Raw genomic sequence first — 12,968 nt, forward strand, 5'->3', positions numbered from 1 at the left:
GGAAGCTGCAAGAAAAGTGCAGAAAATATCAGAAAATATAAAAGATGTTTTTAATGCTTACCTAATGTAGTAAAAGACTATCCGAGCTATAAAATGGCTGACATTGCTAGTTATTTAAGGAAAGCCTTAAAGAATTTTATGAGCATTTTTCTTCTGTTTTATCTCTGATGGTAAATATTGAACCTTGATGTAGATGAGTAGAAAATAGGACAACTGATTCATGTCAAAGCAGAATTCTTAAAATCAAGCAACATTCTTAATTGCTGCAGTGGCTCTAGTGCCTCACAGACACCTCACAGGCCGAGAAACAGTATTATAACGGTGTTTCTTTGGGAAGCATTTCAGGACATCACTCCTTTCATCAGTTTCTGGGATATTTCCTTTTTTGGGATGGGGCTTCCTTTGCTTCTGCATTCAGATGTTTAAATGTGGGCCTCGAATGCCTCTTCTCTTACCATGCCAAATGTCTTAGTTCATTGCTACCAGTGGTAACATCATCATGTGTTTTGCTTTACAGCAGATGTTACTATCTTCCTGTATTTTTAGCACTCGGATGTCTAAACTTGTCTAAGCCTGGTTAAACTATGTGATGGCAGAACTTAAGCAACCACCAGCACTTTGATTGTACTAACGTTCCCACCACCGCTACCACCAGAGTGGATTTACTGAAGTTAATTTGTTTGACAAGTCCAATGAATTAGAGAAGCGATTTGTCATATAGTGTCATATTCCCTCTCTGCGTGTTTGTACCTTGCATAACAAAACGGGAATGCGGTCCAGTTCCAGGCCTCCATCACCCACCCCCTCCTCCTCCTCAGCGTCGCCAGCACTACCCAACACCGTCATTCAAAAAGGTAAACACATTTTATTTCATAACATATTCCAATATGTTCAAAATGTATTTTGACATGTTCTTCTTCCCTAGCTATGCCTATTTTCTAAACACCCTGGCACATTGTCAACACTGCTGATTCACTGTGGTCTTTTTTGATTGCTATGATATCAATTAAAATTGGAAAGATGTCACAAAGAACTGTTGGGGAGGGAATTGCATTTATGTCCTACAACACAAATGTATGTGCACATCTGATTATTCACAGCATTACAAATTCATAACGTAAATTTAACCAAGGCTTGCATACTGACAGTTGTGTAACTGACAACCGAACCCTTAAAAATGCTGCAAAGATTTCACTTAGTTACATAAATGAGCATAGGTGAATAATCAAATACTGACATACTGATCTGCCAATTTCTTTTTTTTTTTCTTTCACACAAGCCTTTTTTTAAAAGAAATAGGAAATGTATGACTAGAACACACGCTGCAATTGTCAACGATAAATTAAAATAAATGCTCACTTAAGGCACATGTTAGAGACCTCTCTCTATACTCTTTAAATGGAGATAGATTTCATATCAAAATTAGGGGGGACAAAGAATTTGAGACTCTCCCCTCTCTAACAGAATATGGAGGTTTTTTCAAGGCATCATCTAGGTTTTCTGTTCATGGAAGCTTCTGTAGATCCAATGAAGTTGAAGGAGTCAAACTTGTTAGAAGCAAATTACAGTGTAGCCCACAGGGTTTCTGTCTCTCACAGAAACATTTTGCCACAGCAGTCTGATTACAACAGTGGAGCACAAAGTTTTCCATCATACATCAGGATCACTGACAGAGTGGGTGTTAGACTAGAGGATTTAGGTGTGACACATATTGCATCATCTAAGAATCTGTATTTAGACAAAAAATGGAAGTTTAAATGCCAAAGTTTGTAAACCTACGGCTAATATACATACCCCTTCCTTTTTTTTTCCTCAGAAACTTTATGCATTGCAAACACTGTTCATGTTTAGTAAATCATATGTGATCCTACTGAAAAGCAGATAGAACAAGGTATAGCAAGAACATCATGGTGGTTTTGAATTTGCTGTCTTGGAGTAGACTATCCTGCATTGAAGGCAATTAGCATCTACATGGAAGACTCAGACTGAGCATAAATTGGGCTTGGGGGAAAGGAGAGTGTTTATTCAGACCTGGGAGGCTATTGGTTTTTTGCCTGTGCTTAGCAATATTGATACTATCACACAGCATTTGATCAGTGCATGTTCACAGCTTGCAGGAAAAAAAAACCTAGAACATATGCTTAGAGAAAAGCGCTCGTAATGCGGCTATCCTCAGAGCACACTCAGACCTGAGCGTGCCTAAATAGCTTGAGGAGCCGGACCTGATGCCTAGCATATAGCCCTTTATAGTGGTCCAAGGCCACAGCATTTAAAATTGATAGGTGTCACTTATGGGCTGAGAAAAGATCCACACGGCCAGTTATTTGGCTATTAATGTTCAACACCATATCCTCAGTCCTATGGGAAGGTAAAAGGTAGAAAAGTAATTTATATATATATCACTATTGTTGTAGGCTTCTCTGAATATCATACAAAAATAGCTGAATCTTCCATATTCCAAAGTAATAGAGTGAAAACATAAAAGGTTGCAAATGGCGAAAAAATATTTCTTTGAAGGTGGGAGAATTTAATTCCAATGTAATAGTCAGCTTACTTCATGAAATAAACTTGAAAATGGAGGATGGAAAATTGCTCTACTGAGAAAAAATCTTATTTCGCCAGGATGTTGCAGCATTTTATTTTAGTCTAAGATGCTACAAAATAATCTTGATCAACTGGGTTTTTTCCCCCCTCCCATAAGGTTCTACTTTAAGACCTCCATATGCTCAATTATAATAATTTTCTTCCAAAACCCAGGAATGATTCCAAATGTGAGTTATGGAAATATTATGCTTTTTATTAAAAAAGAGAAATCCAAAGCCCAGGTACCAAATCTTTGAAATACACAGCATGGAAAAAAAAATATTTTTAATCACATTCACAGATTCTGTCCCTGTTCTTCTGGAAACAGAAGCGTCTCTAATAACATTGCTGTAAATGCTATAGGAAAGTTTCCTCTTGTTGCGGTGTGGTTTTGTGAGCCACCTCAGTAACTTAGCATTGCTAACCATCACTTGCCATGCATCTGCCACTCAGGTTCCTACCAGTGAGGCATCTCTGCGAAGGTGAGATGGACATTTTGTGCAGAGAAAAGAGGCAGCTACATCTCCAAAAGTAATAGCTATGTTAGAGAACCAGAAGGACACTTACAGAGAAGGATGAAATTTCTTGTTTTGTTTTTATGTTGAGATTAAATACTACATCATTGGAAAGGACTGTGGAGAAGGACTTACTGGGATCACCTGCTTAAACAGAAAAAAAAGAGTTCATTAACGTTGAGTACACTGCTTAGTGAAATGTTCCACCTATTAATTTGTCAGAGCATATTGACATCCAGCTTCAGAGTCTACACACAAAGTACGGACAAGATCTTCTTCTCTGTGTGGGCAAAAGAAGACTACCCACTAAGCACAGCGTAGTCCTGTAGAGCCCAGCAAGGGTGCTGAGATCTTGGAGAAGTTCTGGATGTTGACCCCATAACTGAGGTTCCTAGGATGTTTGAGGATGTTCTTTAACAGTTCTCCTCCAGCTGTAGAAAATCTCTCCTCTACATGGTGTACAACACCCATATTTCAGCCATCATTAGTCCATATTAGCAAATTCTAGTGAGTGAGGAGGTTTTGAGCTACTACTTTGAAGGGCCAGATTCATCCTTTAGCAATGCTCCTACTCCATGTAGGCATGGAGAGAGCCAGAAATCAGGGGACCACTGCTGCACAGTGTGCTATGTTACAGTACACAGCCACTGGCATCCCAGCCTAAGCATGTCATTCATCTACACCAGTGGAGAGTCTTACCCTGTTTGCATCACTCGATGCATACAGGAAAGGAGCAAAGCCAAAATTACATGCGGATTTTCAAACAAATTAACCCTCTGCCAGTGTTCGATATCATGAGCAAGAAGGTTTGCAAGTTGAAAAGTAGTGTAGAAATCCATTTTTTGAGGTCTGGGCAAGCTGGAATAGTAATCTCCTGAAGATGCCAATGGGAGGAATATCAAGCTGTTACTGGTCATTATAGCAATGATGACAGGAACGACTGGAAGCTGGAAAGCCCCATCCAGAGCTTGTTGAAATCAGTGAAAACATTTCTAAAGACTTTAATAGGCTTTGGCTCCGTCCTGGAGAGAGCAAACGGGGAAAAGGGAGTTGTTTCCGAGTGGAGTCAGAATAAGGGAGTGTAGCTGGAGTGAACACATATGTTCCTACCATATGGGTGGAGAGTTCTGGGATTTCTGCCATATTGGTTCTGAAGTCGAATACAATTTGTTTTTCTAATTCAGATAGATAAACTAGATCCTCAAGCGAAGAATATTTAACTTCAGATGAATACTGAGCCTGGTGTCTTCAGAGACCGATTTGTAAGCCCTTGAGCCCATCTAGACCATGAGAAACAGAGCACATCCCGGGTTGGGTGGGCTTGATCCACAGGTATAATTGAAAAGCTAAAGAAATCTCTACCCAAAATTCTGTATTCTCTTTGCCTGTATTTGTTATTTTTAAAGAGATCTGGTTTGCTTACTTTTACTTTCATAGATGCAGAGATCATTTCCAGTTGTTCTGTAGGAACTGTATTGTATACTTTCAATGAAAAGGAGGGTTAAACAGGAAGCATCGTGGGGTGTGGATCACCTATACAGAAAAATCTGAAGCTCTGCTTCAGTGAAGCACTGCATTTATTTGCTACAACTCATGTTGGGACTGGTGTCCAGGTAACTCAGTTCTATGCGTTTCTCAGCATATCATCAAGATACTGCCCTTATAACAATTATTTTTAATTATTTCGGGTCTAAGCCCTGTGTTCAACAGTGGTTTTGGCATTAGTAAAGACTAACTAAGAACTTGCACTTTGGCAAATGGCTCATTCACAGTTCATTTTGGGCCCATATAGTTAGAAATGGGTGAATCAGTAATAGCTAGAAGACAGATTTTGGAAATCCAGAATTTTTATGCTGAACTATATGAGAGCTCACAGAACAATAAATCTGATTATTCTGAAAGTTGTCCAGTACACATTTCTGTAATCATCCACATAAGCTTTTTCTTGTTATTTTAAAAACTTCCTCTGTCTTTTCAGATCAGGGGTGTTATAAGGATCATCCCATGTAATGTTAATTTTTTACTTTTTATCATCCAGATATGTACAAAGACACACGAAATTCTAAAAAACAATGTTAGTAAAGAAATTACACAGGCTACGACTCTAGGTTAAGAGAAGATTTGCTTAGATTAACGTCGACATAATTCAGATAGACCAGGGTGTTTTCTGAGAAAGTGATTAGCCGAAGATTACTAGCCACAAATGCATTTGATTGACATGTGCTTCAGACTGCAATTAATTAACAATATGTTTCTCTTATGTCACCAAGAATTTTTACAGATGACAGCGAACATACAACTTTAATTCAAACAGTACCTCTGAGGTGGGATGATCCGAATAATTTCCACTCGGAGGACTTTTGCATTTCTCTTCTGATCTCTGCCAGCTGTTCACAGAGCAGCAGCCACTTACTCCTCACTTGAGGGAGGGTGATAGGTAACAGCTCTGGTATCAAGTGCATGGAGGGGAAGGAAAAAAACAAACGCATGGACCACGCAGATAACTCTGGTGACAGTATAAAGGAGGGCTGATAACATGACACAGAGAAGTATAAACTGATTTCAGGGAACCTTGGTGACTTTTCTTCTCTAATAGTGATGATCCGTTACAGTTTCTCTTAGTAGGACTATGCAGTTTTATGTTGAACCTACGGTTGTCCAGTAAAGTTTAAGAAAAACCTAGATCAGCACAAGACTGCCTTAGAGAGGCGTTCATGGGGCTTTCTGAACACAGCACAGCACCAGTTTGTAGATCAGCTCATGAAGCCGTTGGCTGTGTAGAGAGCTGGATTGGAAACTCTCATGTGCCGAAAACCCATCAAAACTGCACAAATATTCCCTATTCAGTGCAAACAACTCCAACAGCTGCCACGGCAATCCCAGAGGACCACAAAAGCCATAGGAGTGGTCTGCAAGGGAGCACATCCAGGAGGCAATCCTGTCTCAAAAACATGCTTCTTACCGACAAAATATTTGAGGCATCTACAAAGAAACTCATCATCTACAAAATAAATACCATGTAGTGTTGTCTTGTATTCTTATTTCGGTTTCTCTGAGCTGTATGAACATGGATAATGACTTTTGTCTTCCACAGGAATGTTCAAGACTTTCTGTGGGAGTCTTTTGTTTGGAGATGGAGGAACGCTCTGTCTAGGACAAGCTGGTGACTAATGGGCTTGCTATTGGGGCAGCCAGTCCCAATTCTTGCACTTCAGTTGTTTAATGTTTCCCATTATGAAAGATACTTGTGAGCTTTCCTGAGGAGTTTGAGAAGTTTTAACACCTCTTTTGGAAACAAGCATTTGGAGTTTGGCAAGGAGAAGGCCTCTGGGCTGGAGAAGAGCCTTTGTCTCAGATATAAATATCCAAGATATAAATATCTGCTGTGGTTTGTCTTCCTCAAGAAAATTTGGGCAGCCTGTCAAAAGAATAACTGCACATGAATACGCTCATCAAAGTCGAGATCTCCACCGTCACCAGAGCAGTAGCAATACGTGCTGCAATGGAAAAGCATACATATGGCCTGGATGCTCTAGCTGGGGTGGGAAAATGAAATCAAGCAAGTCCAGAGCTACTCACATTGTGCCCTGGACAAATAAATACTTCTTAGTGAATGCTGTACTGGAACGCTAGATTGGAGAACAGGCAGAGCTTGTGTGCTCTGTATAGACACATCCCAGAAATTGGTCTGGATTCAGTGCTTACCTCTCTATGCTGCTGCTACACCTCTGGCTTTGGGAAGGGGAAAGGAGGCAAAGACCCACAGGCGGGTTCCCTATGATGAGAAAGTGAAAGAGAGAGAAAGAGAAGCGTCATGTTCCTCACCAATGTATGCATGTGCTTCATAATGTAGGCTTTCCTTGCACAATAATGCTATGTTTTCCCACCAGACAGCTTCTGCATTCAGTGAATTAATGTTGCAGGGAGTCCCATCAATCTCATGTTGTTGAGCATCCATGGATTGAGAGAGTCCTCCTGCAAAGGGCTCGGAAGTCCTTAAGTGCCACTTGGTTGGCCATCAGAGCCAAGCAGGAGATACTTTTGTTCAACATCTCAGCCAAAGCACAGCTCTCCTAACAGCACAGCTCTCTTAGTATTACATTGCAATATTAGCATTGGATCCGAGCCCAAATCCTGATGTGGGATTTAACCCACTATTCTGGCCCACAGGCAAAAAAGTAATCCTGGCAATACACATTAAATGGGCTAAACAGACATAAATCCTGGAATTATTAACGTGCATAGTATCCAAAACTGTCCTAAAAATACAAAGCCTATACCTCTCTCATATTAGCACTAGAAAATATTCATGAAAGAGAAGCCAGCCCATGAAAGCTGATATTTTATCCATATATATAATCCCTTTTTTTATGCTTCTGTTGTTCAGTTTTGTAAACAGCTGGTAACCAACTGTAATTCAGATTTGAACCTGATAACGTTACTTCTTCTGCTCATTAAATAAAAATAGCAAAATTGTGGGGCTGTATTTTCTTAAATCAAAGAAAATATTGAAATTCACATATTTCTTCTCTGAACATAACCCTCTGGAAATGCCTTACATAACCATGTAATGAAGATTACAACTGCATTGTCAAAAGGAGCCCAGTGCTAAAATTTGTTACAGAGACATTAGGGTAAGTGTTCCCAATTGTGAGCAGGTGGTACAAACACGAACCCTACTGAGATATAATGAGATGTGTATACATGGGAAGTTTAGGAACCTCCTGTGTATCTTTTTGAAAATGACATAAAACAACTTGCAATTAAACTCTATTTGATGCCAGATGAGAAACAAATGTTTGGGGAAAGTAGTTTTTAATACAATAATAACTCACTTTACATGTGCATGCCAGCAGCTTTGCATGCTACTTCCCCAACCAGCAAGAAGCCTTACAATCTTTCAGCAGGGGATGAGATCTTCCATTTCACATATCTTCACAGGGAGACTTCCTCTGAATTGTTGCGTTTGCACAATGGCAACGACTCAATGTGCCAGGTCTGCTTTTACAGTTCTGAAAGACCCCAACCAGAGGAGCGCTTCAGCAGACATTTGACTTTAAGGACACCAGTATTGCTCGGTAAAGTAACAAAAAGAGCTCACCTGAGGCTGAATGTGCTTTGATGGACTGAAGTCTGGAGGTGCAGGACAAGTCATTTCCACACTGATTTTGTGAAATGAGATGCAATGGGGAAGGTCATTAGTGTTTCCTATAGAACTGGTTATCTTCTCTTTCAAAAGCATTAAAACTCCACAACACATACCTACAGGTGGCATCTATGATATACTGAGAAGCATCACCATTTTCAAAGAACACGATGGTTTCTGGTTTTGAGTGAAATTCCCTGCTCCAGGGGAAGACACAATTCCTCCGACCCAATATGAACATGTCCAGTGAGGTGCAGAACTCCTGCCTATCAGTGCACAACCTGTAAATGCTGAGCAGGAGATGCTGCCATCTTTACGTTCATAGGGCATATTTTAGTTCACCACATATTCTTTCCACTGCTTTCCCGAAGTCAGAAAATTAATCTAAATAACATATTGAACCTCCTTTTGTAACTTTCTCTGGAACTAAAGCAAAACAGTCAACATAAAACATGTATGTAGGGCCAGTCTCCTGCACTAAGGAATTACATGACCACAGCAAACCGTACAATTAATGGTACGATATTGCAGTTACCACTTGTTTCTGCTAAAATTCTTGGAGAGACTAGTTTCTGTACATAGCTTAGCTTGTTTCTACAAAAAGTTAAATTAAATTAATTGCAAAAAGTTAAAATTCATTGCAAAAAGTTAAATTAAATACTAGGAAGTCTGGTAGGTATGTTGACAAAGGATTAAGGATTAATGTGTTGCTGAAAAGCACACTTCAGTAAGCCACATTTTTCCCTTAATTCCCTATAGATCTGTATTACTTTCTCATGTTTATAGACACTCCTAAATATCTGGAACTTTTCTCAGTAGTGTGAAACACTGAAGGAAAAGAGATGAGAAGCTGGAAGAAACTTCTGCAATGCATCATTTGACAGGAAGTCAAGTTATCAGAACGAAGCCGTATAGGTATCAATCTTACACCCATATATGGTGTACGTCCTAGTTACCATACAGATAGGAAAGGGCCATTAGGGCCTCTTATCAACTGTATATTGGTGTAATTAAAGAGTTTGATAGCATTAACCTGAACTGTGAAAGTCTCCAGACAATGCACTCTATCAGTCATCTGACCCTTGAGTTTAAACAGCTACAAGACGACTTTCTCCTTTGCTTTCCAAAGGACACACCAAGCTGCTGAATTCAGTGGCCTTTTAAAGGAAAAGTCTTGATTTTTTCCCTTAGAAGCAAATTGTTCTTTTTAATCAAGGCTTCTACTTCAACGATAGCAGAAAAAAAAATCCTTTTTAATCTTTTTTCCCCCAATATATTGCTATATTTTAATGAATATCTAATGTAGGGCGCTGTAAAATTTATGCTTTTTATTTCTTTGTGTGTTTTAGTAGCTGAACCACGTTTTCCATTTTAGCTCATGTTGTTATGTGGTCAAATGGCATGTGAGAATTTAGTAACCGTATATATTTCTAGGGTCCTTTTTAGTGCTTTCCTCTATACCCAAGAAAGACTAATTTTTTTTAACACATGTGAAGAATTTCAGATTTGATCTAGTAGCCTAAACAAAATCTGGAGCTGAGGATTTAATTGCCTTTTTGTCCTGTTGTTTTGCAGGAGGTGCTTATTATTTGCTATCCCAAATATTTGCTTGCTGAATTTATAGCACAGATGATTGGGGACAACAAAGCCGCTAATCATCAGGAAGACTTAATCAAGATTTTACTTTGAGGAATTTGGATACACCTTAAATTCTTGGCAAAGACTAGTTCACGACCTTGTTTAAAAACAAAATTTTAAAAAAAAACAAACAACCAAAACTGAAAATAAGGGTGCTGAAAATCGATCCTAAGGAGATTTTTAATTTTCAATTATGACTCCTTCTGCATCCAAAATATTCACTTCCATGGAAAATAGCTCTTTCAATATTTTGGTTTCACACGTATTTTTAAAGGATTGTGTGAACCAGAATAAATAATGCAAAATCATTTCCAGCCTAGTAACTAGGTAACTGTCTTTTGGCAATTCCCACTGCAATCATCTCACTCCTAGTTTATCATGGTCAAACGTGACCTCAACCTGTCCTGCTCCCCGTTGGCCACACCTCTGCAACACCTTCTTATCTAAAACTCTGAGCAGTTCATGAAATGCCTAAGGAATCTCCTAAGTCTCGCAAAATCCATCTTTTTTTTTTTTTTTTCCTTCTTTTTTTCTGTTTCTGTTCTCGAGCAGAGTGATATTTTATGAATTTTTGCCCTTTCTGCATCTGTTGCATTGTACAGAAAGTCCTTTATTTATATTACATAAAAATATGTATACCACCTTCTCCTCAAAAAATCCACCAAAGACTGTGCTCCTTGATACATGGAGGGAATATCAATTTTAAATTTGCAGAAATCCTCTTTTCCTCCAGACAACTACAGTTCAAATATCATTCACCAAAATCTCTATTTATCCATTTTTCTGTATATCTAGCTATTTCATATTTATATTAGACACAGTATTGACAGGAAATGTAAAGGAAAAAATAAAATGGTAAAGTTGTTATAGCCAGATGTAATGTATGCTTTTTCCATATATAGCAATGCAGTAAAAATATAATTTAACTTTACATTAAACTAAACATCATGTTTAAATTTTTCTCTAATAGAAACCTTACTCTAAATCAGTTACTATGGGTCAAGTAGCATGAAACTTTAAAATAAAAATTCTAATTAGCTGGAAAGCGATGAAGGAGACTTTGGTAAATGTTGTTATCTGTGCAATAGGCAACTTGAATGTTTACGAATGAATTGTAAATTAACTACAGCAATAAAACAAAGAGCTGTGTATGGTCTTACAAGACTGGGATGGAATCATCATTTTCCCCTCAAGTAAAATTTAATATCTGTCCTACAGGATATCTTTACCCTCATTCTCTAAACAGAGCCTAAATAAGCTTGCCATTGGTGTGGTAAAAGTGATATTAAAAAGTTTACCCAAACGAGTACGACTGTATCTTGATCTTGCAGTTAGTGTGATGGAATGATTTTTTGAATGGGGAATCTACAGTTAACTAGATGAATTCTAGTGATTTTGATGGGCTTTGGATAAGCCTATCCAAAAGTATGCTTTGCATTGCATAAACACAAGTAATTGATAATGAATGAGCTTTTAACATGGATTCTTTCTTACTTTTAATGTATGTCAAACTTATTTCAGAAAAAGATATTTAAAGTTGAGTGAATGTGACCGTTAAATCTGAATATCAAAGATGTTTGTAAAAATACTTAATAGCAAATGTCTTTAGCCAGTAAGGGACAGAAACCATGCCATGAGATTTATCTATCAATTACAACTAACCAATATAAATCAAGGAGCTCTACATATGCATAATCATTTGCCATTCATCTGTCACATTAAAGAGATAATTAGTGAAGGATGTCACATTAAACCATTAGCAGAAAGAGTTAGTGTTCGTGAAATATTTCTTGTATTGTGAATTCTTTAATAAACTCCAAAGTTTCACAGGAAATTTTGGTGTTTACTGGATGCTCTCGGTACCATGTAGAAATGGAAATTCTGGTGGAATCATCACAATTACTATCGATAAAAATAGAAAAGAGACAGACTAAGTTTATTGCAGTTCTCCCAAATGCCACCACTATGCAGGCAGCAAGCAGCGACGAAGCCCCTTACTCAGACTGTTGCAAGTGTTAACCACTGAAGAGGGAAACAGGCATTTTCAGTCTTGCCATCTGCTATTCAGACTTGCTGTTTATGTGCCTGCACATGGGTTGGGTTGGTTGGGTTGATTGGTTGGTTGGTTTAGCGGTTCTAAAATCTTAGCAAAGTTCCTATGTCAGGTCCTAGGAAGAATTAAGGAGATGAAATATTTCTGGTGTCTATAACTCCTTCTATACTCCAAGTAGCACTGGAGTACGTCTGAATCAGCACAAATCCTGCAGCAATGAGTTGGATATCATTCTCTACCACTGTAAAATAACACCCACACCTCCTGCTAAAGGAAGGTTTGGGGTATACCAAGAAATTCAATGAAAGCCTCTAAGATCAGGATATATGTCATAAAAAAATTTAAATAACAAGAAAGAAAATATTTTCATTGCATAGGAGTTATTACTTTAAAAGAATATGTCGCTTCCCAGTACTACAGTTTCTGTAATCTTTGTCAGCCTTGATGAAGGACTCAAGGAATAAGTGAAGATGGAAAATTTTTTCAGCTTATACTTTTTGTAAAACGGGGGTAGGCGCAGAAGCCATAGAGTTTGTCTGTCACCAGTTTAAGTCACTATGTTTCTACTGATTTCAAGCTGACCTCACTGAGGCAGTCATTGCACTACCATCACCCAGCACTAAAATGTAGCCAGGAGATGCAAGACATTTAAAAGGTAGTAATTTTTTAAATAATAATACATGAAAAAAATGCCAACTGTAACTTTAAGGAAAAAAAAAATATGAATGCTGTAGCAAATACTGTAAATAATTTGGGTCTGATCTAGAATCATTTTAAATCTGGAAATTAGTAGTCTTAGGGCAAAAAAAAAAGAGGAATTAGGGAAAATAATCACATATAAAGAGTATGATTAGAATCATTTAATATTCTAGTTACTACAGAGTGCTTAATTTTTAAAATCTCCCTGCTGTTTATCACAGTTAATAGAGAGACATATGAGAGCAAAAATGAGGGTGTCAATCCATTATACCCATTTTGTTATCAAGAGTAATCACCGTACGAAATCTGGGATTGAAGAAATGATGCTAATTTG

Source organism: Tauraco erythrolophus, chromosome Z (assembly GCF_009769465.1).
Source record: "Tauraco erythrolophus isolate bTauEry1 chromosome Z, bTauEry1.pri, whole genome shotgun sequence".
In the NCBI taxonomy this organism is placed as follows: domain Eukaryota; kingdom Metazoa; phylum Chordata; class Aves; order Musophagiformes; family Musophagidae; genus Tauraco; species Tauraco erythrolophus.